This window comes from Triturus cristatus, chromosome 10, assembly GCF_964204655.1.
Source record: "Triturus cristatus chromosome 10, aTriCri1.1, whole genome shotgun sequence".
NCBI classification, from domain to species: Eukaryota; Metazoa; Chordata; class Amphibia; order Caudata; family Salamandridae; genus Triturus; species Triturus cristatus.
This window is the reverse complement of record NC_140593.1, coordinates 38,995,094-39,021,835: the sequence shown is the minus strand read 5'-3', so window position 1 is coordinate 39,021,835 and position 26,742 is coordinate 38,995,094. Positions and strand designations below refer to the sequence as shown.

The window sequence follows — 26,742 nt, the reverse complement described above, 5'->3', positions numbered from 1 at the left end:
TGGTCTGCTTATGAAGGGCCACCCTCACACTCAGAACCGACCACCCTGCCTTTGGGACTGAAAGGCCTGCTTGAGGGGTGACTTATATGTTTCAAGGGCAGTGATGTAAGATATAAGGAAGCTTATACCTGTCATGAGAGGTGCAAGCACTAACTCACACAGGCAGCAATGGCTGGCCTGTAGTCATAGTTTGGAGGGTCCCTTATGGGTGACATAACACATGCTGCAACCCATGGGGGACCCCTGCTGTGCCTAGGCCCTTTGTACCTTAGTACCATATACTAGGGACTTGTTAGGGTACACCAGCATCCAATTAGGAATGTATCAAGGTACTCATCAGAGCCAATTTAGGGAGGACACACTGTGATTGGGCTCCTGATCAGCAGGTTCTCAGACAGACTAGTCAGAAAAACAGTATGACACCAGCGAAAAGTGGGAGGAACCATGAAAGCAGATCCTACTTTCCTACAACACACTACTACCTGCACCCTTTGTACTGTGGTGAAAACTTTACAGATAGAGCTTCTACTTAGGAAAACAAACCATGTATATAGGTTAGAGCCCGGGGCACACAGCCTTCTAAGTTATATAGAAATTGTCATGCTGACACAATTCTGTCTTATAACTCAAGCCTGCTTACAAAGGTTAGTATCTAGTATGACTGTTGCCTTTAAGCTTATAATGAAAATTTTATTTTTAGCTTACAAGAAACAGGATTAAATGATTCTTTTAAGTTTCATTCAAATGTATCTTTCGTTAAAAAACACAACATGGCTACTCTTTAATCTGTACCAACCCAGATGATAATTTTAAAGTTTATGTAAAACTCAAATTACCCAGTTCCATTTGCCTTTGTGTTGTGGATCACTTTGATCTGATTGTCGTGCGTTTAGTTGATGCAGGGCGAGGTGCTCAGATCATGGCCTGACCTCATTTTCCTTATGAATGCCGAATGTTAAGGAGATTTTCATTGCACCTTTTAAAATCTGATTCCATGAGTATCGGAATTTAAAAGGTGCTATACGCATAGCTGATTCAAGTCCAGCCCTTTAAAATGAGGCATAACATGTGGAGTCTGTGTTTAACACACCAAAATCTGCGTGTTTTCCTTTTTACGGGTGTTCTCCCTCCACCCTATACATTTTGTCAGGTTTGAAATGCCAGACTTTACCTGGGGAAAACTCATATGGCGTAATAATTACCCTGGATTAGTAATTCAGATCCTTGAGCAAACCCTGACAGCCTCTAAGAACAGAGACAAAAACAGACGATAAACAGGATGCTAGTGAACCTCGTGTGTCTTCTGCAGATCACAGAGTCACCCAGCACACAGGCCTTCAGGTTTTCAACAGCTGGCACAGGTAAGCATGGTGGGCGGGGCAGGGCACAGCATTATTAGCTGATATTTATCTAACTATACCTATTCTGTCGTCTGTCCACTTAACCACGCCCTTGCCCACCACCCCATTGCGTTTATCTGTACCGGCCGTCGCTGACTTCCAATGCACACTCCGGTTAGGGGAAAACTCGGTGTTCCTGCTACATTTGTTTTTAAAGTCTAATGCTGTCCACAGCAAAGCTTGGACAGCATTAGACGGAAGGGGGAGGGCTGAGTGACCTGGGCATGACCTGTGGTGGGGAGGGGTGAGGCTCAAGGGTGCTCTCGCAGTAAGAGGGAGGTTCAGGAATCCGCCCTCCCAGCAGAGTGTGTTACAGTTGTTCTGCTGAGTTGTGCAGGTGGCTCTGCGGGGCATCTCATCAGGGGACTACCGAGAGAGAGGCAAAGCCGATCTTGGGCAGCAGTTCCAGAGGCCAACTTAACTCTCCACACACCACAATGCCTCCTGTGAACCACACATGCCAACAGATCTGATTCAGGTGGGAGACTCACGATTTTAAAAGCAAAAAATTAACTTCATTTAGCTGCCTCCCATCTACCTCTTCTGCAATACAAGTCAGTGAGGAAAATGCATTCTCCCGAATTTGTTTTCAAAATCTCCTACTTTCCTGTTGTAAAATGTTGCATGTGTGTAACAGGGGTGGGCAATAAATCCTGCTCTGCCTGAGGAGTTGGCAGTGTTTTGGCCATAACGTGGAGTTCCAACCAAATTCTGCCAACTGCCACACAGAGGTGTTTTTTGTCACACAGGACTCACCAACGGTAAGTTGGCGAGCAAGATTTGGCATCACCTAGTGTGATATTCAGTCACTAGGAGGGCACCTGTCTAGATTTCCCCATTGTGGGCGTTCACAACGGTTCGCAGTCAGAAAGATTCCGCTAGAGTAGAAAATCTACTCAAGTGGCAACAAAAGCAACTCAAGAAGCAGCACACACTGGAACGCTGCATGGGGCCATTCACAGTCAGAAAGCTGCTGCTCAAGAAGAAAATCTATTCAAGCGGCAGCAAAAGCAACTCGAGAAGCAGCACTCACTGGAGCGCTGTGTGGTGCCGTTAGCGGTCAGAAAGCTGCAGCTCGAGTAGACAATCAACTCAAGAGGGAGCAAAGGCAACTCGAGAAGCAGCACCCAGTGGAGCACTGCGTGGCTCCATTCACAGTCGGAAACATGACGCTAGAGTAGAAAATCTACTCGAGTGGCAGTAAAATCAACTCGAGAAACAACACCCACTGGAGCGCTGTGTGGTGCCGTTCGCAGTCAGAAAGCTGCAGCTCGAGTAGAAAATCTACTCAAGCGGCAGCAAAAGCAACTCAAGAAGCAGGACACACCGGAGCACTGCATGGTGCCGTTCACGGTCGGGAAGCTGCCACTCGAGTAAAATATCTACTCGAGTGGCAGCAAAAGCAACTCGAGAAGCAGCACACACGGGAGCACTGTGTGATACTGTTTGCGGTCGGGAAGCTGCCACTTGAGTAAAAAATCTACTTGAGCAGCAGCAAAAGCAACTCGAGAAGCAGCACACACTGGAGCGTGCGTGGTGCCGTTCGCAGTCAGAAAGCTGCAGCTCGAGTAGACAATCTACTGTGCTGTGCTGTGCTGTGCCCGGGCCCTAGGCCCTCATGCATAAATGATAACCACACGGATACACCCAGTTACAGAGTGGAAATGGCGCCCAGTACGCGTGCCAGGCCCTTTTTATTGGCAGGGTCACATGTCCTGTGACGGCTGTGCTGGATGGGTGTGGTGTGGGTGTAAACCAGCCGTGAGGGAGTGGCTCTGGCATGCAGACAGCTAGACTTGTGAGCAGCAGATCCCTAATGGGAAGACCTGGGACATGTAGTGTTGTCGTCCCCCCGTGAGCATAAGTGGAGTGGGCTGGCCTGACGTACGCCAGTCCAGTGTAAGGGTCCGAACAATGACCCCCGGGCTCTGGGCGTGGTTCCGTTCTGGGCTGGACAAGGAAGTAACTAATGCGTGTTTCTCCATTCTAGTGTCGGCACCACCCGGAATGCAATCGGCAATGTGTCACCCTGTGACCCAAGTCCCACAACCTGAGCAACATGGACGTAAGGGGGAATCATTGACCCTACATTCATCCATACCTCCACACTTGCAAGATCATAGACATGACACATCGGTGTAACAGTGAATGTTTAATGCACATTTAATGGAGTGTTGGAGCTGGAGCAGTACAGGGCCAAGGAAACCCTACTTTACATCGATAGCCCGTGGAGGGGCAGCCAGAGTCCTTCAGTGAATGACAATTACATCAGAAGAGGAGGAATTCAGTCTGCAGTCTGATAGCTGTGTCATTGGTGACCAAACAGAATATGGCAGTCCATGTTGAGGTCCAAGTTGAGTGTCGCAGTGTGCATCGGGGGACAGTGGAAGGTGATGATGCAGAGGGCAGAACGAAGCAGAAACAGGTCATATGGCGGAGATGAATGCTACCGCATCCTTCTGACCATGGAGGCAGATTAATTCCCATCTTTGTCCTCTGCTGTTGCATGTGCCTCACATATGGGTGGTGGTGTTCTGTCTCCAGCACTGTGTGGCAGTGACACCTCAGGGGCCGGAGGTGGAATGTCCGCCGCACTGTGTGACACTGACACATAAGTGACCTTGTTGCAGCAATGCCTTGAGGATGGTCTTGAGATCATTGAGGAACCCATCTACCTCTCGCTGGTGTGCAGCCGTGGAAGTCGCTCTTTAAGTCCGCGTCCGCTCCATGTTCTCCATGAACCTCCACATGAGTCCCAACTCCCGGGCGAGCTCGTTGGAGCCACTCTGACTGGACAGTCGTTCTTGTCTCAGAGTCAGGACTCTAGCGATGTCAGCCATGGTTCGTTGGAGAGCATGGAGCGGACTGTGGGTGTCCGTTAGGGACTGAGTGGTCCCTGATGGGAATTAAACACCCATGTATGGCATCTAGTTTGTCTCCCATGCGGTCAAACCCCACTTGCACCTGTTCAGCCAGCTTCTCCTGGCACCCCAACACACGATGTTGGAAGGCCATGTGTTCGTCGTGGGGGTCCTGGGAGGCAGCCGTGGTGGTGGGTGCTGCCTGCTGTGTGTTCTATGCAGGGGGTGGGTTCTGCTCGTAGCAGCTGGGCTGCCCTGCTCCTGGAGGTGGGGTGCGGAGGCTCTCCACGAGCTGTTGGAGGGCGTCGGAGTCGCAGGTGTGGTGGTCCTCTTCATCACCGGAGAAGAGATGTTTGGGCTGCTCTGCAGGAGGTGTTGGATTTCCCCCTGCAATCTGAAAGGGAGATGCAGTTTAACATTGTGTTCACATGTGTGTTGACGCATTGCACATGTTTACATTAAGACTGTATGACAGTGTACAATGGGGGTGTTTGGGGGATCTGCCTATTTGATGCGGGTCAGTGGACATTTCAACAACAACAACATCACAGATTGTGTTTGTACATGTAGATCATCATCTCACATTTCCAGTACATCATCATCTCACATTTCCCTGCTATGCCAAATGTGATTGGCCAGTGTCTGCACACAAGCGGCACCAGTTGTGTCCTCTGTTCTGTTGTGGACGTGTTGCGGTTTGTACCACATTGTTGTCAATCTTGCTGTGCTCTGCATGTTATGTGTGTGTGCTAAATTTTGGGAGAGTCGCCCCTGCAGCTCTGATTTGGATGCCCCTTATCCCTTTAATGCAGCGTGCCTTTGACTTCTGTGCTTATACAGTGCTGGGATGTTGCGAACTTGGCTACATTGGGCTCTTGGTGGGAGTTGGGGCATGGTTTGTCCGCAGCTGCTTAATTGTGCATGTGTGCCATTGTGCTCATCTCCCCCAGTTCCTGATTGTTACTCAACATGTTGCTGTTGTGTCCGGTCATGTTGAGCAGTGTCCGGTCCCCCAACTCCTGCCACCATCTCCCCACTGATGACTGTGGACACCATTTCCTCCATCTCATCCAGCTCCTCCTCTGGTGCTGGAGGCCCACCTCCAGTCTGCATTGCTACCTTCCGGTTGTTGCAGAGTTTCGGCTTGGTTTTGCGCTTGACATCATTCCAGCGCCTCTTGACCTCTTCCATTGTCCTCTTCAGCACTCCGACTGCATTCACCTTGTCCACGATGGTCTGCCGTATTCCATTTTTAGTTGCCAGTGACACAGTGACGGTGGCGAACAGTAGTTGATGGTGTTCTATCACCTCCGTTATCAGGATCCTGTTTTCCTGCGGACTGAGCCTTTTCTTCCTACTCTTCTTGTCCTTGAGCTTCCCTGACCCCGAGATCCCAGGCTGGTCATCCGGAGGGCTTGTGGGGTTCTGGTTGTCCTCTGCACTTGCTCCGGCTGACTCCATTGTGCTTCGCTGTTGTTTGGCTTTTGTATGTGGTTTTTTTCAACTTTTATAGTGCATTTTCCTGCATGTCCCATGGGGATTGCAGGCATGTGGCTGGTTTTCGCTGATTTTTGTATCGCGATTGGCGTCATCTCCACTTTTTTTGCGTTCGTGTTTCGTATTTTTGTTGCGCCACATTGATTTTAACACGTTCATTTGACGTGTTGTCGTGGGTCTATCGCATGGTGCTGCCGTGTTGAGAATACCACGTTAACACCGAGTTATTTACACGTGATAGACTGCGATATGAAGTGTTGCGTTAAGCTACTTTTGCAGAAGTTATCACATGTTCTTGAGAATATCCCCATATGTTTTTCAGCTAACTAACCTGACAAGGAAGGTGCTTTTGTAACAACTTTTCTTGGTGCATGGTATTTCAAAGAACAAAAATAAACAAAATAAATGATGATTGAAACTCAAGGTTTTAGTCATGAAGGTCAGATTGCTGAGATCCTTGTATGATATAGCTCTCAGGTCTGCTGATGTGTTCAAAACATGAATTTTAAGGATAGTGTGAAATACACTTCATGTCCAGTGTGATAATGTATTTATCAGATATCTAGATGGGTGCCTGGCACACTTAAGAAGTTTTACATGCACACTCAAAGCTTCCAGTGAGACCCAAGTTGCATTGTAAGTGGCACTATGAGCTTGTCCTGTTTTTCGTTTTTTTAATGAAATAGCACTTTGCATTCTGGGACTGGAAGTTTCTGTTTTTATCTTACTGCTCAAGCATGAAAGAATCGCACCCTGAAAGTTGTCTGATAAACAGAAAGGACCTCTCGAAGGATAAAGCCTCGAGGCAACTCTGCACATACTACCCTTCCCGGTTGATCGCAGGGTATTAGACATCATTCTGGTGTAAATACGGGTCACAGCTGAGACCCCTGGCTTGCCCCTTGTGACCCCTGGCACTGCCTTTATGACCCCTGGCCTCAAAGGTGGCAAAATCAGTGCCAAGAACACAGGGGCGGCTTCTCATTACTTATTTTCTGCCCATTTTTCATTGCATAAGTAGTTAATAAAAGTTTATTATTCACTATTAGTGCAATACAAAAAATGGAGCACACTTACCTGGAACGGGACCTTCGGTGGGGGGGTTTGGTGAGCAAACATGGGGGCACATTAACAAGGGCTTTATCTCTGCTTTTTTGGCTTGCAAAGCCAAAAAAGCGGAGATAAAACCAGCGCCCTATTTACAAGAGGGTGCTAACATGCATAATTGCATGTTAGCACCCTTTTCCCCAACGCCTCCCTTTGCATCTCCAATGAGATGCAAAGTGGGCGTTACTGGGCGTACCCAAGATGGACTACCTTGCATTTATCGCTGATGTTTACATCGCGATATTTACAAGGCAGCCCACATGATTTTAGCACACATCAGATTTTGGAGAAAATGACAGTTTTTGCCAAAATCTAACGTCTGCTAAAATCCTGACTTAGCCATTCCTAATATAGGGGGTGGATTATGCTGATACGACCCTGTGGGTCGTATCAGCAAGGTTATCGCCCTTTTGCAGGGAACATCACTGGAAAACCAGCGATGTTCCCTGCAAAAGGGCGATAACCTCGCTATCTCTGGAATTTTTATCGCCCTGGAGTAACACGTTGTTAATAACGCGCTACCAGGGCGATAAATACCAGAGATAGCCTGCGATAATACAATTATCGCTAAGCGCGGCCAGAGATAATTATCGCTGGCCGTTGTTAATATGCCCCATGGTTTTAAATGTATATTCTGTGCAAACTTGTGGGTGAGTGTGTGCTCATGTGAGAGAGAGCATGGATATGTGAGCGTGTGTCTGTATGTGAAAGCATGTGTGTGTTAGTGAAGGTCAGTGACTCCATGACAGATAGGGAGTGAGACTGAGTGGATGAGATTGAGAGTGAGTGGAAGAGGATGAGTGGAAATGAATAAGCTTGAGTGTAGGGTGGTCTCAAAGAGCATGAGTGTGAGTGAGAACCAGTGAGTATGAGAGAATGAGTGCGAGTGAGTGAAAGTGAGTGAGTGAGCATATGATGTGATGCTTGTGGATTTTGTCACTGACCCTGGCATACTGAGGGTAATTTTTGTCTTAGAGAGACACCCAGGGCAAAATACGGGCGTTGGCATATTTGAGGCAATTTGGAGCACGACAGACACATGTGACAAAATACTGGCATGGGTAATTCTTGGCTTAGAGGGCACCAGTGGTAAAATACTGACACCGACATACTGAGGTAACTTTTGACGGAAGGGACACCTATGGTATATGAGTAGCAAAAATTGTAAATTTCTGGCATATTTTATATACATTTTTGGTATGAGGAGCCACCCATGGCAATGACTCATGGGGGCACAATAGTACATTTTACAAAACAAAATTAGGTCAACTCCTGGGGAATGTCAGATTTAATTGTTTTAGCGCACCGTGAAAGAATTTAAATATTGAATGAGGGCCCTTTCAGCACCTCTGACATTTTATCAATTGTATGTGCAAATGATGCTTTAAAATGCACTACATCGCCCCATTCTGACTTTTTTTACTCTGGTACTGAAACCCACTTGAAGAGGTTTGGCTAACTCACTGCAATCCAGGGGAAGGATTATGCCACATAATTTCAAAGATGGAGGCAGCACGGTAATAGGTGATATTTAAAATGAACATTTGTCTGTGTTATGTTGTTCTATGAATCATGCAGTCATTATGGGACTTCAGTGATGTCAGTTGTTGTGATGTCAGAGTCCTTTGACATGCATCCCTGGGAAAATTCAGGGTGATGTCATTAAGGTGAAAGGGTCTGTGATGTCACTTCCGCTAGACCTGGTATTTGGGTGACTCGACATCCATGGTACAGCCTTGTTATGTTATCGGGTCCTCATTCCTGCTGTCAGTGTGAGAGAACACTGATAACACAGCGCACTTCATTGACACTGCAATAGACGCCTTTTTTTAGGTCTCGCCTAGCTATTGCGTTTACGCAACCGCTATGCGAGACTCTAGTAAGAGGGGCATTTCAAAGTGCTCCCAAAAGTGGATTGCATGGCGAGCACGCGCACAATCACGTGCATCGTGCCGCCATGCAATCCGTTTGGGGAAGCGCTTCACCCACTGGCGCCCTCGGCATCCTACTTCAAAGGGTCCGCTCCCCCGCCTGAAATGCGCTCCCCCGCCAAGCGCGCGCACCACGCTCCGCCGTGTCTAGCCGTGACACATTTGCTTCTTGTTTCTATTGGTTACTGTTTGTGCCTTTTAGAGATGCATGCTTCTGTTTCGTCCTCGTGTCTAATTACTCCTGCCTTTTGTTGATCTAGATCCTTACAGGCGACCGCCCCAGCTACATGTTTATTTCCATGTTCTTCAAGTAATGTGGATTTGTGCGTACTTTTTTTTTTCCCTTTGGATGAGGGCTTGTTAAAGAAGGCTTCGCTCCTCTTTGGCAGACGCTTTTTTATATTTTGCTTTAGACCTTGTGTTTACAATTTAACCAGGCATTGCTTTCCTGTCTTGGACGCTGCTTTTGCCAAGCGCGAAATATAATGAAGCGCGCACTTAGGACTCGGCCCCCCGGGCACCCGGTCACGCCCCTCCCCTTTGGTGGTTCTCGTCCCTGGAGAAAACGGGACCGCAGCAAGGAGTACTTCCGGGTCAGCGACGACGTGATGTCACTTCCGACCGCGGGGCCGGCGCCTCGAGGGGGGGAGAGGGCGTGGGCCTATTTAGGGCAACTTGCCCTTGTCCTCGCCCTCTCTTTCTGCCTGCGCCGGCCCCGGTATACAGGGGTCTCCGGTAATCTGTGCTGGGGCAATCGCCGTTATCACTATCAGACTCGAGTAGGTGTGGATGGTTTACAGGTTTTGGATGCGAGGTGGCGCCAAAGAGGATGGGCTGTGCAGACAGTCACCGCCACATTTATTGTACTAATCAAAATACACCATTGAAGAAATCAGCAGTAGTAACGGTGTGACCCGCATTTGAAGGATATAAAAATAGACTGCATAGACTTCCTTCCAAAAAATCACCGAGTCTTCAGCGGGGAGGTTTTCTTTTGGGAGATCACGGGGCCTAAAAAACGTCTTCGGTAGTATCAAGGGGTGATGATCTCGTACAGGCGGGCCTTGTCCCCAGTACAGGTAGGCAGAACGTTTAAAAGGGTTATACCAATGTTAAAGACAGAGAGATACAATACAGAATGCACGGTGCCATGGGGCACCTGGGCCTCTTGGGTTAGTAATCTCCGGGTGCACTTTGTCCTTTGATCGATGCTTGGTTGCTTGGTTATTTGACTTGCGTACGGTGGGTGTTCGAGAAACCACTCATGAGTGCAGGAAATATGCATCGAGGCCCAGGCCTGTTTTCGATAATGCAGCGTTCGAAATGACCAGCGATTAGGCGCGCGGCAGTATCGGGTCTACCAGGTGGCGGTGCATTGGTATTAGATAGGAACGAAAGACAAACATGCGCGTGGTGGCAATCTCCGCCCGGGCCGCTTCTCATCTCCCCGTGACATTGGTCCCGTTTTTTCCACTCGCGGCTCGTGAAAGCACACCCTGCCCTTTGTCTTGTCACACAAGCGCGAGGCTTGCGGGCTCCTGCTCTGTTAATGTTAGGGTTTAAGAAGAAGGGCCTGGAGGCGACTAGCGTGATATCTCCTTGCCCCACCTGATATAACAATACAAATATGACAAGCTGGCGTAGCATAGTCGCTGTGACAGTGGGATTGTTCTCATTGTGTGGTAATCTGAACAGCTGAGTGTGAGGTATGGTGCTCACTGAAAATAGACATATAGGAATCTGTTGACGCGCACAGGGTTACACACACGTGTCGGTTGCCATTTATGAAATTATATGTTGACCCCGCCCCTTGGGGGGGGCCACGGTAAATGCAAATAAAAAGCGAAGGTACTTATTATTTTACAGTACCTGTTGGCTCCATCGCGGGGTCCTCTCCCCTGTGGCTACATCGCTCCCGCCGAGGGAGTATGTTCATGTGCGAGGGGTGGCTTGGTGTGTACCTTACGTAGGTGGGTTCGTAGGACGGGAGTGAGCGGTCCTGTTTTACGTTTTGGGTCGGTCCCCCGTGATACGGGGCCCACCATGTGTCCCATTGGGGGCAGTATACAGCCGGGATCTGGCTGGCAAGTACTAGCACTACTAGGTGGTTTGGTCAGGTACAGGGTTCACCTAAGATCACCTTCAGGATACGGGGGGTCACGTACCTCTCTAGGTTACGCAGGGGCGTGGTGTTCTGCATCATCGTCCAGGTAGGCATCATGTGACTGGTTTGAAGATTAGTCGCACCCGTCAGGGGGTGGTAGTTGGGGCACATCATTCAGTTGACTTCAGGCAAGAAATCTTTCCTTTAGGGTACACCGCACCAGATAGACTTTCAGGTGGCACGTTAGTTATAGGGTTTGAGTGTCTAGGGCTACCAATAAGGCAGATGGGCGGATGCTGTGCGGGTAGCGTACTACCGGTAGAGGCTCATTAGGGATGCTGGTCTCAAGGAAACTCCCCTTGGCTAGGCAGAAATCATTCCTGTTTTGAATGATCGTTTTCCCTTGATTAAAAGTGATGCACATGGAGCTCTTATTCCTTGGGGTCGGGGTTGCGCTGTACAAGATTTTTGGAAAAACAGGGGCCTTTTCGGCACACATACAAATTAGAGGGCATCCCTATTTCGCTGGGTCGCTCAAGTACCTGCCAGGTGACCCATCTGGGAAGAGGATGAGGCCTGCTTAGAAAGTTAGGTCAGGGCAGTTGGCATGGATGGAGTTCACGAAGTGAGCCTATATTTGGCGCAAGGACACAACAGGTGGTGGTCACTTTTCATAGCAAAACTTAGGGTATCTCCTTCCTGAAGACTGGGTTAGCAAGGGGCGGGTGAGGGGTTCCCTTCTTCAAGAGCAGTCATTTGACATCCTTACCTGATTTTCGCAACACTGGCAGGGGGTAGGGCGCCGGGGGGGGGCCCCCCCTAGGGGAAATTGACTGGTACTGGCATCATGGCTCAGGGCGATGGGAGGCCGGACATGCCCGGACACTGGGTTATCCAAGGTAGGCAGGCCCCCTCCCGAGGGAAGTCTATAGCCTGAGCTAGTTAGATCGGTTCTTTAGCGGCGGGTGGACATGAAAAGGGGTATTCAGGGCCTTTCTGGGGATCACGACAAACTCAGACAGAGTTGGTACTTATCACTTACAGGGTTATCTCCCGCAGCGTTCGGATCACGGTGGTGGGCCACAAGAGTCAGACTCTGGCCCGCGACATGCGCAGCAGGATAGATGATTCACTGGCCAGGGCTTAGGTAGGGTGGTTGAAGAGAGTAATGGCCTAATGGTTACGGTTTGAGATGCTTACACTCAAGTTACAGGTTCAATGCCCATGGATTCAGTTCAGACGGATATCTTTTCGACATGGGTGATCCTGGGAGCACACACAGTGGCAGCGGGCGCAAAGCGTCGTGTGGGACTCCTGTCCCCAGAATGGGTTGTCTTGCATTGCAGGGGTAACAAGACGAATCAGGTCACTGGAATGAGACATGCTCTAGACCTGAAGTTGGTGAGGTTGCTGTGGGGTGGGGAGGGCGAAGGGCGGTCTGCCCTGGTCACCCTTGTGGCGGTAAAGAGGCCACATAAATTGCCTTTACATTGTTAAGGGGAGTCCTCCTGCATACTCCTTAGGCCAGCACTGAGGTGGAGAGACGGTAAGCTCACCCCAGAGAGAATGGGACACCGGCTGGGGGCAAGGGCGCCAGTTTAAAAATAGGGCATGGGGCTTCCGCTCCTGGTTATTCCCTACGAGCCCCGATGAGCAGTCTGGTGGTGGAGGGGTGGGCCCCTCAAGGGGCGGACCTAGACCAGATGACAGGGGCTCACCCCTCAAGGACGCAGGTGGGTTGCGCCTTGCGTGGTTCTCAGTGGGTTGGGGGACGCGAGCCTGAAGGCCCCTTAGTGCTGGAGCAATAGACAACGTTCTTCGTGTAAATAAATTGAGTTCTGCCCGACTTGCGGATGGAGCATGAAGATAGGGGCAGCTTAAATTTAAATATTAATTAACGATTGAATTTCATAAATCCATATCGTAATAAATTGTATGAATTATATATTATCATGTTTGTGTGTTGATTTGTAATAAACATGGCCTTTTTAACCCACAGCTCTGGTAGTCAAGCATCGCTTTGTGGGTTTGGTTGGGGGGCAGGGGGTACGAGTCCTATGCATTTTAGGCCGCGGACTGCTTAATTATGGTAACTTCGCCCCAGCGCACCTCACAGGTTAAATGTCTTTATTCTCTGTGGCTGAGGTTGAGTTTACATTGCAACTAGGCCTTGCTTCCTGTTCCGGAGAGTTCTGGAGGCCGCTCTTGTCCTCCGTTGTGCCCTCTCAGGCTCCGCAGTCCCGGCCATTGGAGGAGGGGGCAGGGTAGGCGGGTAGAGCCGGTGCCACTGCTGCTCCTTTGCTCTCGGAGATCCCACGGGAGTAAAAGCTGCTCATTCTGCTAACTTCCCGGAAGTGTCAGAGGCCGACAGGCTCGCTGAGTCTTTCTTTCACTGCTCTGTGAGGCCGACAGGCTCGCTGAGTCTTTCTTTCACTGCTCTGTGAGGCCGACAGGCTCGCTGAGTCTTTCTTTCACTGCTCTGTGAGGCCGACAGGCTCGCTGAGTCTTTCTTTCACTGCTCTGTGAGGCCGACAGGCTCGCTGAGTCTTTCTTGGTTGCTGAGTGAGTCTGTTACATGTTTGCAACATTTCTTCCTGAGCCTGTTTATTCTTAAATGTATGGTGACAAGAGGCTCCGATACGATTCTTTCTGTTTCTTTTGCTAGGCCATAGCACCGCCATTGGGGGAGGGGGAAGGGGAGAGCCGGGCGCTGCCCTTCAAGATGCTCACCCCCTGCACAGCTCAAGAGCTCGTAAAATACTGCCAGGGCTTAACAAGAGAAACAGAAAGAATCTGATCTGAGCCTCTTGTCACCATACATTTAAGAATAAAACAGGCTCACGGAAGAAATGTTGCAAAAATGTAACAGACTCACTCAGTAGCCAAGAATGACTCCGCGAGCCTGTCTGCCTCTGACACTTCCGGGAAGTTAGGGGAGGATTAGCAGAACGAGCTGCATTAACCCAGAGCAGTGAATGAAAGTCTGCGCATAAAAAGCAAGTTACATTGCTATATTGTTTAGAAAAAGAAGGTTTAAAACAATATTACACTTTGCCATGATTAGAATGTGAAGCATAACACAGAACTAGATGCAATTCGAGATTACAATATGATTGTTTGACACGCTTCATTTAATTAATTCTGGCCTGAGAGGTCCTGACAGTCTGGGGGAAGGGGGGCGTCCATGCTTTTTGCGGGGGATAGGGGGGCTCAAGTTTTGTATCACTACTGACCTGCACATAAACTTAATACACAAAAAGTTGTGAGCCAGCTCTGATCGTTGTGCCTCTCACAGAGCCCCCGAATTTGGAAATTAATTATCTGCTAACTCCAGGAACATGAGTGATCCACAGAGCACTGTCAGGGAAAGCCATAAACAGCAGCTAACTCAAAGAATCACTTCTAATCCCATTCCAGAGTGAGAGGATTGAAAGTAGCAAAACCGTCTCACCTCACAGGCAACACAAGTCAACAGTTAGCCAAGCTCTGCAAAAAATAACGGATCAAGGGGCTCCCTCCAGGCTTGCCACAGTTGGTTTCCCTTCAGAAATGGAGCGTGCGAGACAGACTTTGCTGGACCCCGAACAAGCCTGCCCTTCAAGGACGTGTGAGTGCCCCGAGGCTGGTGTATTCATTCCCCACTTAACTAGTCAGTCTCCTGTCCCTCCGTCCTCACTTAAGCCACAATTTGTGATACATTTGCTAGTTTAAGGCTTGTAATAACATCACTTTTGTAAATTAAAGTCCATACAAATAGTGAAAACAGCAAAACCGCAAATACTAAAATGTAGAGTACAGGGGGCACGAGCCCTAAACAAAAAATAAATACGTTTTAGAAATGCAGGGTTTGCAAATTAGCATAGGCAGTGTGCAGTAATGTCACAGAGAGGGACACTGCAAGCCTATTATGCCTCTCTTTAATGGCAATGGACCGAGATTCACCTAATATAAGCGCGCACATGAGCAGTGTTTGCCCTCATGTACATAAATAAGGAAGCTTAAATGTATTTTGGTACAACAATGTGGGAGAGTCTTAATGAAACATGGGGGAATATGTTCGCATTAACTTTTATTGGGCTGAGCAAGTTTCGATTGGGAGAAAGCTAAAATATTGTAATTCATGATATAGAATGTGTTGTGGGGGGCCGCTTGCGCTGGTGTGGACCCCCGATGCTCGCGCCGCCGCTGCAGTAACGGACACCACACTGTGTTCTCGTGTCGGCGCGTGACTGACCCTCAGGCCGCGCCCCTTTATTATTTATATCCAGGCGTACGCCACGAACGTGGCGTACGCGTTGCGTAATCACATAGCGCGCTCTAGCGTTAAACGCTAGAGCGCTAATTGTAACATCCCTCCCCAACTTGGACAACAAAATAAACTAAAGTCCATAATAGTCACTCACTTGCGTGGCAGGCAAAGTCTTTAAGGCGGCTGCTGGGCGTAGGATTCGCTCTCAGACCATACCTGGCAGTGGCACGAGTGCCGGAGCTGGGTGGGTGGTTGTTCGGGGCTTCACCTTCCGTGGGGGTATGATGGTTCTGCTCTGGGGCGCTGCAGGCCCCACTGGACGTCAGTCCTGGTCCCAACTCTGGGGTTGAGATCTCTTCCTCCCCTCCGTCCAGTCCCCTCGGGTCGCGGTCGGTGGCCTCCGGAATGCGTTTGAACCACGAGATGTTCCTGGTGGTCGACTCCGCCCCTCTTTCTGCTGTGACCATTGTACCCCGCCTCTGTGCCACGGTCCAACTGCCTGGTTCATACCGGGGTCTGAATTTTCCTCCTGGCCTTCTGTCCTTCACGAGGACGTTGTCCCCTGGTCTGATGTCGCGGTCTTGACTGCCTCTGGCTCGGCTTACTTGTCGGTTGCGGTGTGCTCGTCTTTGGAAAACCTCCTCCGTCTCGAACGGTGGGGGCGCCCACCCTGGGACTGTGGGTAGCCCATCGCGGCGGGGCCCATTGAGCATGAGAGACCACGGAGCTTGTTTGGTGGAGCAGTGGGGCGTGCTCCGATATTCTCCCAGGAATCGCTGGATTTCCCTCTCGGGGTCTAGTTGCTCTACTCCGGCTATTCGGATTACTTTATTCAGGGTCCTCATGAAACGCTCTACTTCTCCGTTGGCCTGTGGCCACTGGGGAGTGATTCGCCGATGTTGTACTCCTTGACGCTGAAGGAACTCCCGGAACTCATGACCCTGGAAGGGTGGCCCATTGTCACTCTTCACCTCCGAGGGCCGCCCGAACATGGCAAATATTTTCTCCAGCGCTGGTCCCACGAACATGAAGGCTGTAGACGGCAGAACTTCCACTATGGGATACTTCGAGAAGTTGTCCATGACCACCAGCGACACTTTTCCGTTTGGGAGGCTCCCGAAGTCTATACTAATCTTGTCCCACGGGTATCTTCCTGGTTCTTCTGTCACGATGGGGGCCGGAGGTTCCGGGCCGCTCGTCACCTGGCACGCGGCACAGCTTCTTACCACTTCATCCACCATGCCGTCTAGCCCCGGGAACCATATCTTCGCCCTCATCCGTGTCTTCATCTTCTCCGTCCCTTGGTGGCCCTCGTGAGCAATTGCCGTGGCCTGACGGCGTAGTGCAGTGGGCATGACGATCCTAGACCCTCGCAGGACGACACCATCACGGGTCATGCTTAGTTCATTCCGCACTCGCCACATCTGCTGCAAGTCCTTCATGTCCTCATCTGCCCACGAGTTGGCGGTGAGCAGGAAATCAACCCAGGACCCTTTTTGAAGAGCTCCCCGTGTCCTTGCCAGCACGGCGTCGTGCTCCCCAGCACGTATGATTTCTTGGATTGTCAGTATCCGCGGGCACGTTAGAGCAGCTAAGAGGTCGATGTGTGCCTCGGTCTCTTCTTCTTCTTCCTTCCCGCCCGAAGATGTCACCCCCTTTTCCGGGTGTCGTGACAGAAAGTCTGCCGGGTTCTTCGCACCTGGCCGGTATGTCACCTCCATCTGGTATTGCTGTAGGCCAATGGCCCACCGCTCGATCCTCGGGGGGGGTGGGGTGCTGTCCCTTTGAACAGGGGCACCAAAGGCTGGTGGTCTGTCACCACAGTGAACGGGTGTCCGCAGACATATAGGTGGAAATGCCGGCAACCCCATCGGATGGCTAGTGCCTCGCGTTCAATCTGAGAATACCGCTGTTCAGTCGGGGTGAGCGCCTTGCTGGCGTATGCCAGGGTGGCCCATGTTCCTGGTTCTTGCTCTTGCGTAAGGACTGCGCCCAGTCCCACCGGGCTGGCGTCGACAAGCAGTTCTGTTTTCCTGGTCGGATCAAAGTATACCAGGGTGGCCTGGTCCAGGAGCGTGGTCTTGATCGCATTAAAGGCGTCTTCTTCCTCTTGCCCCCAGCGCCATAGGGCCTCTGCTTTCGTGAGGCGTCGGAGAGGTTCCGCCGTGGTGGCCAGGTTCGGGATGAACCGCCCACAGTACGTGGCCATCCCGAGAAAACTGCGGACTTCCGACGCCGAAGTTGGTGGTGGGGCGTTCTTGATGGCCTGGGATTTTCTTGGATCTAGTTGAATGCCATGATTGGTAAACGTGTATCCGAAGAACTCGATGCTTTGTTGAAAGAACTGGCACTTCTCCTTGTGCAACGTGACTCCAAACTCTCTCAGCCTCATCAATGTGGACCGGACTCGTCGGTAGTGTTCATCCACGGTTGTGGCGTGTATCAGTATGTCATCACTGACGTTTAGCACTCCTGGTAGCCCCTGCAAGATGTCTCTAATAGGGTTCTGAAATATTTCGGCCGCTGAAGAAATGCCAAAGTTGAGGCGTCGGTATCTGCGTAGCCCCAGGTGCGTGCTGAATGTGGTAATATGCCTGCTCTCTTCGGCCAGCGTTAGTTGGTGGTACCCCGCGTTGAGGTCCAGTTTGGAGAACCACCGTGCTCCGTTAAGGTCTGCGATTATGTCATCCATCGTGGGTGTGATGTGCCTCTCCCTTTTGATGGCCTTGTTGGGCAGCCTCATGTCGATGCACACTCGAATCTTGCCTGGTTGCCGGGGCTTTTCCGCTATCACCATGGGTGATACCCAGGGGGTGGGTCCGGTTACTGTCTCTATGACCCCTTGCTCTTCCAACCTCTTCAGCTCCTCCTCTACCAATGGGCGTAGGTGGAAGGGAATCCTCCTGTGTTTCAGCGCTGTGGGTGTGACCGACCGGTCAATGTGGAGCTTGACTGGTGGTCGTCGGATGTTCCCCAGACCAGTGAACAGCTCTGGAAACTGGTCCAGCAGGGTAGTCGTCTGGGATTCTTGTACCTTCCGGAGGAATGCGATCAACCCTAGGTCTTCGGCTGCGTGCCCGCTGAGGAGGGTGTCGGCCTCTTGGTTGATCACATGTATGTCAATCGTTATCTCTGCGTCATCTGACTTCACCGGCACCGTCATCTTTCCTGCCAACGGCAGGGGTGTGTCACTCCCGTAGGCATAAATCTGGGCTTTTGACCGTCGGAGTTCCGGCTTGGGTCGGAGGCGATTGTATTGTTGCACTCCCATTACGGTGACTGACGCCCCTGTGTCGATCACTGCGTTTATCCGGGACCCGGCGACTAGGATGTCGCACCTCGGTTGTGGTCTCCTCGAACTCTTGAGGGCTCTGGTGAATGAGATCAGGTATGTCTCCCCTTCGTCATCATCAGACTCCGTTGCGTTTTCCTGCAGGGCCTGTGCTTGCTTGCCCCTTGGGTTGGTGGGAGAGGACAACGACAGCTGGGATAGTTGTCTCACCATGGCCTTCTCCGGCCTCTTTCCTCTCCGGTCTCGTTGCGTGGCGCGTTTGCGACAAACAGACGCAAAGTGGTTCATCACGCCGCAGTTGTCACTCACCTTTCCTTTCGCGGGGCACGGTCTGCCTCCGTGCTCATCATACCCGCAGTACCCGCACGGGGCTGCAGGCTTCTTTGCCGCCGGCCGGCGGGAAGCTCCGCGCGACTGTATTGCGTCGGCCCGCTCTGTCTTGACTGTTACTCCTGATCCGGCGCTTCTTGTGAGCGCCATCTCCATCTCCTCCGCGCGGGCGTCGGATAGATCATGGGACCGTGCCAGCACTAGAATGTCCGCCATCGGGATGTTCGGTTGGCGGAGGATGAGTGTCCGTAGCTTTTTGCTGCGTATGCCGCATATTATCTGGGCCCTGATCTCCTCCTTGGCTCTATCACCCACGAGGTGTGTGTCTGCCAGCACCCTCAGTCGAGCGTGGAATGCGTCCACCGACTCCCCTTCCTTTTGTCTCGCTTGGCGCAATTTGAAGTGTTCAAAGTCTGGGTTCAGCTGGGGGTCGAAATGCGCATTGAGGGCTCTCACTGCCGCATCATAGTCGTCCGCGTTCCCTGTGTTGGGGAGGTGCTTGAAGAGGAGATAGACTTCTTCCCCTGCGTAGTGGAGTAGTAGGGATCTTTTCACGGTGCCATCCGTCTCCCTGGTGCCCGCAAAGTAGTTGTCGAGCCGGCCAATCCACGTCTGCCAGCGTGGGGCGGCTGTGGCAGGGTCAGCAGCTTCACTAAACGGCGGCAGAACGCCGGACGCGGGGTGCAGTGGCACTGCCTGGGCGGGGCGCTCATCATCCCCCATGGCTCCCTGGGGCACAGCACAGCAGGCGGGACGGCAGCAGGCAGAGGAGGCTGCAGTGGCAGGAGATGCCCACTCTTGGTGGTGACAGAGGGCGTCAGGGTTCAGCCCGGGTGCAGCAGGCAACTGGGGCAGAGGGCTTCAAGGCCACTGCAGGGACACAGAGGTCTACAGTTCAATGGCAGGGATGTTCATCTGCCAGGATGGGCTGTGTTTGGTGCATACGTGCACTCACCGGTGATCAAAGGGGCCCAGCTGCACTGCCCGCGTGAGATCGAGCTTGATCCTTCTGGTCGGCCCGTCAGGAGCACGTGCGCGCGCGCGGGACTGCCGCGGAGCGCGTCGATCAGCTGGGGCACACGTGGTGTAATCTCCGCTCTCGTCGCCAGTGTTGTGGGGGGCCGCTTGCGCTGGTGTGGACCCCCGATGCTCGCGCCGCCGCTGCAGTAACGGACACCACACTGTGTTCTCGTGTCGGCGCGTGACTGACCCTCAGGCCGCGCCCCTTTATTATTTATATCCAGGCGGACGCCACGAACGTGGCGTACGCGTTGCGTAATCACATAGCGCGCTCTAGCGTTAAACGCTAGAGCGCTAATTGTAACAGAATGAATATAGTCCTCTCTGAATCTGACTGGCATGTCTATGCATTGCACAGATATTCTACACAGTAGTCTATTATTCTCCTTTTGCAAGAAAACATGCATTACAATTAGCTTATAGATGCCACTTGATCAGTTATTTAATTTACTAATGGGGAGTATTTTTATTTTGGTGCCCATGCATATTTTTAATCTCAGTGCCACCCTGATAGTTGGCAGCCCACTAGCGATTCGTTTGATATTTACTAAATACCAGGCAGTTAGGGATTACCTGCTACTTGCTACCAAATGGGTGTTTGGACACATAACGAACAAGAAAAAGGAAATTCGATGTGCTTTCACTAGCATAATTGAGCTGATTGATGGTGTCTCATCATTTCCATTTGTTTCAGTTGGCGATTTTTAATATGTAAATGTTCAATTCTTTTTGTTTGCCAGACTCTCGTGCTAGTGTCCAGCAGGACGTTTTTGGCATGTGAAGTGACAGCAGATGGCGTGGCACCCAGGATAATGTGCTGCATGGCTAAATGCTTATAAGGTCCCAAAAGCGAGACCTATTGGTTATGCCAGTGCTTGTCCTTGCTTGAAGGCGTGTTGCCCGCTGTGCGCTTCGCACTCTCAGCGCTGTGTCGTCAGTGATCTGTCCCGGATGCTTAGACGCACTTTATGACACACAATACAAACAGGTGGGTCGAGGGTGTCAACGCAGACAGCAGGCGACAGCTATAACGCCCCCTTTTGGAGCTGAGAGGCAGGCTGCAGCATCTGTCCACTGGTCCACAAACCCAGTGAGACCGGATATGACATACACTTGTAGCTATGCTACACTCTCCTCAGCTACCTGCTCCCCTCAGAAACGAATCTGTTGGAAGGACATGAAGGCAGGGTTCAGGCCAGAGTGAAGGAGGGGGAACCACAGAACGAGGGGTGCACTATGAAGAGATTAAGAGGGCTCGATCGATCTCTGCAAAGGTTGGAATAAGAATTAAGTGGAAATGGAATACTGGTCAAACACATTCCTGCCAAGCACTGCCAGCCTCACAGCAAGGGCACCAGGTGCCACCATAGAAGCAAGCAAGCAGCCTCCCACCCCAGCTGCTGCTGCGGGAGCAACATGTGGCAATAACCTTGGTTCAGTGCAACTGCACCTGCTGCACCATTGATGCTGCCCTCCTGAGGGCTGCTTGGCGAGTATTGTAGAGGGAGAGAGAAGCACGCGCATTATTGACAACAGTAATTACGATCGGATGATGATGGGGAGCCCAGTGTGGTGGGGGCTCGTGGAGCAGAGCGTGGGGTTATTCATACTAGGGAGAGGGGGGGGGGCTCGAAGGAGGAGAGGGGGGCCTTGAAACATACCTGGAGATGAAGGGAGGGTGTTGGACCTGGAAACCTCTGGTGGCTGTCATCAATGTCCGTTAGAAGTGTGCGGGCTGCAGCAATAAAGTGCCACACGTCATTACACTTCAAAACTTCAAACTAGAACATGTCACACAAGCAACATAAATACTTTTCAGCCCTGAAAGGGGCGTGGTGCCAGGCGGTGCCAGCTGCAGTCCGAGAGCAGAGATGGTGCTTCAGAGCATTAAAGCCTTCCGAACCGCTCTTGAGCGCCTGTTCAGCACCGGCACTTAATTGTCGACACTAGCACTTATGACAGAGTGCCACACAGTGGCGCTGTTTGTCTAACTGAGAGATGAACAAAACGGTTGTTAATGCAATACGCACTAAACATGACTAAAGCCCGCCGCCCACGCCATTCTTGGAGCTTTGGGGTCTCGACCAGTCTGAAATGTCACGCTTGTAGGGTGTGATGGTTTAGTAGTTGTGTTGGCGCTGTCATTGGCAGCGATGGCAGGGGCAAGGGGTGATGCAAGCTGCAGTGGCCTCCTGACGAGGGCCCTGGCACTTCGGTTTTTAACACAGTGACCACTTTTGACCAATGGTTTCCTCTGCTTCTCTTTACAGGGGGAGCTTCTCTGGACTCAGGAGATCGCACGGAGTCCACACTAAGCCAGAGACTGAAAGCATGGTGAGTGGATTCCAGCCATGAGACCTTCATGCCAGACAGTCCAAGGGGGCCTTCATGATCGGCTGTCAATGGCGCTGTCTACACACCCATCAAACTGTGACTGAGCCCCTCTTTTATGAGTGTGAGTGTGGTCCCTCCCTCTGACACTGTGTCAGCCTCCCAGTTATAGTTCAACCCACCTGTGTGTCCGTCACTACTCCTGACTGCATCCAAGCCCGTCCCTGTATGTCAGGGTCTGTGAACCCCTGCTCGTCTATTGATTGTGACTCAGTCTCCCTCAGCATGATTGATTCCCCCTGACTGACTTACTCCTGACTGGCCATCGCTCCCCTCCACGACTGCCTGCCTCGTGTGGGGGTCGCTTTAAACCACTTTTAAAAAGTGCATCATACTGGTAACACAAGGCAGGAGTTGCGCAGTCAATGCTCCTGTTAAAAGCGATCAGAGGTACAATAACGTGCATTTATTCTAGGCCCACGACACGGTTAACGCGGAGGCCTCCGAGCCAAGGGGACTAGTGTCCACTAGAATCTTCGAACACACTCAATAAATTACTGACACCTCCCAATCTATACTGGGTTTAAAAAAGAAAATTCTAAACAAATTCTTCATTGAGTAAGAAAGGTAAAACATTATCCAAACTTTGAGTTATGTGATTTGGACCTGCGTGGCCACCGTACATACTCTGCATGCTTCTCTACAACAGTGGTGCTCGACAGCACCACATATCATGGTATGTGACTATGAAGTCTCTTAATGTGACCCTGCTACTCCCACCACTCTCTACAACAAAGGCACTTCGCAGCACCACACACTTCATGGTTTGTGCCCACGAAGATTCGCAATGTAACCCTCAACGCCGCTTGACTACCTACAACAAAGGAGCTTGACAGCGCCACACACCATTGTTTATGTTCCTATGAAGGCTCATAGTGTAACCCTGATACTCCCGCCACTCTCTACGACAAAGGTCCTTGACAGCAGCCCCCACACATCATGGTATGTGGTTGCGAAGGTTCACAGTGTGATCCCCTATTCTGTGTGACTCTCTACCACAAAGGCACTTGAACGCGCAACACACCCTGGTTGATATACTCGTGAAGGCTCAAAGTGTAACTAACACTCCGCGCCACTCTCTATGACAAAGGAGCTTGAGAGCAGTCTAGATCCCACGGGGATCCATGTGTTCCGTCTGCTCGACAGGATCAAGAACAGACGGTTGTCAGTGTGTTGAAGGCAGAATGATGCTGTCAGGGTGTAAAAGGCAGGAGGATGCTGTCAGGGTGTGGAAGGAAGAAGGGTGTCACAGTGTTGAAGACAGAGGCTGTTGTCATGGTGTAAAAGGCAGGAGGTTGCTGTCAGGGTGTAAAAGGCAGGAGGATGCTGTCAGGGTGTGGAAGGAAGAAGGGTGTCACAGTGTTGAAGACAGAGGCTGTTGTCATGGTGTAAAAGGCAGGAGGTTGCTGTCAGGGTGTAAAAGGCAGGAGGATGCTGTCAGGGTGTGGAAGGAAGAAGGGTGTCACAGTGTTGAAGATAGAGGCTGTTGTCATGGTGTAAAAGGCAGGAGGTTGCTGTCAGGGTGTAAAAGGCAGGAGGATGCTGTCAGGGTGTGGAAGGAAGAAGGGTGTCACAGTGTTGAAGATAGAGGCTGTTGTCATGGTGTAAAAGGCAGGAGGTTGCTGTCAGGGTGTAAAAGGCAGGAGGATGCTGTCAGGGTGTAAAAGGCAGGAGGTTGCTGTCAGGGTGTAAAAGGCAGGAGGTTGTTGTCCGGGTGTTGAAAGCAGGAGGTTGCTGTCAGAGTGTTGAAGGCAGAAGACTCTTGTCTTGGTTTTGAGGGCAGAAGGCTGTTGTCACAGTGTTGAAGGCAGAAGGTTGATGCCAGTTTGTTAAAGTTTATTGTTACAGTGGTCTCTCTCTCTCTGCCTTTGTCTCTCTTTGTTTCTCTCTCCCTGTCTCTCTCTCACTTTTGTTCTCTCTCCCCCTCCCTGCCTCGCTCTCTCTCTCTCTCTTTCACTCTCTGTCTCTTTCTCTCTCCCTCTCCCTGTCGCTCTCTCTCTTCCCCTCTCTCTCTCTCTCTCTCTCTCTCTCTCTCTCTCTCTCTATTTGGCGAGCGGCCGTAGGCTTACCGACCGACATCGTAATGAGGCCCTACTTGTCTTGGGTTAGTCAGGTCACTCAGAATGCTATGTGTAATGTGTACACTTCTCTGCCGGGCTAGGCTGGCAAGGTCAGTTGGAGCGTTAGGGAAGAGATGTGTACACCTGAATGTAGTTACTGCTCTGCTAGGGTTGATGAGTTCACAGACACACAGAATGTTATGTGGTTATAACTACACCTGAATGTAGACTCTTCTCTGCTCAGCCAGGGCTGGTGAGGTGAGATTGAGTGCCAGATAGAGATTTGTACACCTGAATGTAAACATTGCTCTGCTCAGCTGTGCTTCGCAAGGTGGCACTGCATGTTAGGCAGTAATAGGTACACTTGGATGTACACACTGCTGTCCTTAGAAAGTGTTGTTGAGGTCCCTCAGAATAATATGTGGTAAAGTGCAGAGCTGATTGTAGAGTCTTCTCTCCTCGGCCAGGTCTTGTGAGGTAAGGTAGAGTGTTAGGTGGAGAAGTATACACCTGAATGTATAAACTGCTCTGCTAAGCTCAGCTTCTGAAATTCACACTGAATGTTGTGGTAGTGTGCACACTTTAACGTAGATGTTGCTCTGCTCCACACAGGTTGCATACAATGTTAGTTGTGTCACTGTGCTTGGGATCAGGGATCAGTGGAGAAAACCTGGGGGAGCATGAGGGATTCTCTTCCTGGTCAGCAATTCTACTGCCATACGGGTAATCTGTTCCTCTGATAGTCTTTAATGTACCTGGATGTGGCTGGAGATCCACTTGACTTGAGGTCCATCTCTTTATTACATACATCTTGAGTTTATCACCACCTGTTCTGTGATTTCTGTGTCATGGCTCTAGATATGAGTGCTATTTTGTGCACAGATGTTGTTGACTGTGATGCTCATGTGTAGCCAAGTGTACCTCTCTATATAGTCACTAATGTGGGTTCCTCGTCGATGTGGATGTTGCTTTAGGGTACTGTGTGATGATATGTCCAACACTGTGGATTATGGTATTCTTTTGTTCTTCGGCATTAATGTTACATCCTACACCTTAGGTTGAGCTTAGTATTGTAATCTTGGTACTAGCTTCTCTCCAAAACCCCTTCTTTTTCTGGGCTCTCGCTCTTGTATGCCCTGTTTAGTGTGATCTTCTCTTCTCTGTGGTTGACTTGCCAATTTCTGTATGTTTCGGGTATTTTAGATGTTTCTTCCTTCAGGGCACACTCTCTCCATTTGACTCTCTCTTGTTAATACAAAGCAGAGTTCCTTGGAGGAGGTGATTTCACAGCCAGCACGAGGGGTGCATGCCATGGCTATCCATCACAATGTTGTCCTTTCTCTTCAGGTTCATGGAGCACATCAGCAACATTAGTTTAACAGCTGGCCACGAGGAGTATATGAAGTACATGAAGGACAAGCAAAGTGGGAAACCAAGCAGGTAAGAGATGCTCATCCCTGACAATACTACATGATCTTATGTTAGGCCTGATACTGCCTGCAGTTCACAAACAATGATGACTGTTGAGCCAGAGGTTACATACACTCTGACTGTAGGGTCAGGTATTATTTCATTTCATTCTCAACTTTATTTCGGCAAAGAGCCATAAAAGCAAAATATACATAAAAACATTTCCAACAATTAAATACATATGCGCAGACCAATATTCAGGTAATACATAGAATGGGCCGAACAAGCAATTAATCTATCTCATTGGTTGTGCAATTACCGCATAAAAGTCGAAAAAGAGATTATAATTTAATTTAAAAAGCCAGATTTAAAACTTCTTCTAAAAACTTATTAAAAAGAAGGGATCAGTACTTGTCTTGTTAACTAATCAGGACTAAGGGAATAGAACCCGCAGCAATTCATTACAACTTACAGCCGATCTGTTTTCTAGTAAGGTACACATTAAATAAGAACCTACTTATACAAAACACTACCAGTTGGGTGGTATTTGACTTGAGTATGCGTTCTGCCTCTTTATAGGACCTGACCCCCATGTTTTTACATAAGGGTTTGATCCAACGGTCCCTTGATTTTTTGTAAACTGGGCACAAGAACAATAAATGGGCATCATCTTTTTTTGCTTTTTGAGAACAGAGGGTACACAGCCCACTGTCATTTTTGCCCCCCCCCCCACCTACAGGTGGTTGCAGTGGTTTGTAAAACCCTGTATCTATATTGCAAGTATAAAGTTTTTTCTAAGGGTGGTTCTATCTCATCCATAAATTGTTCAAATTCAGGAATATCCTTTAAAATCAAAAATTTCTGGGACAATGTGCCAATCGTTGAGCTATGGACTAATTCATCATTAACATAAGACCAAAAAGTAGACTTTACAAGCTTTTTAATAAAGGGTGTCATGTTCTGGGGCTCTTCCCATAACTGGGAGAGCCCCAGCCTGTTAAACCACTGGGAAATGTGCTTTAACCATGCAATTTTCTTACACCCAGCATTCTGGATTATTTCTATCAGCCCACTCTTGTAATCACTCAAC

General features: G+C 50.1%; 1 long non-coding RNA gene across 3 annotated transcripts in view; it reads left to right on the top strand.

Annotated features, from left to right (window-relative positions):
• The window catches only part of LOC146788774 (uncharacterized), a 226,266-nt gene that overhangs the window by 123,429 nt on the left and 76,095 nt on the right, over nucleotides 1-26,742 (top strand). For 2 of the 3 annotated variants that reach the window (XR_014969979.1, XR_014969980.1), the window contains exons 2-3: nucleotides 22,062-22,125; nucleotides 25,590-25,682. This is a non-coding gene — a long non-coding RNA (uncharacterized LOC146788774). Of the gene's footprint in view, nucleotides 1-1,264; nucleotides 1,362-22,061; nucleotides 22,126-25,589; nucleotides 25,683-26,742 lie in introns of those variants that run through there. The other variant, XR_014969978.1, reaches the window with a different exon arrangement.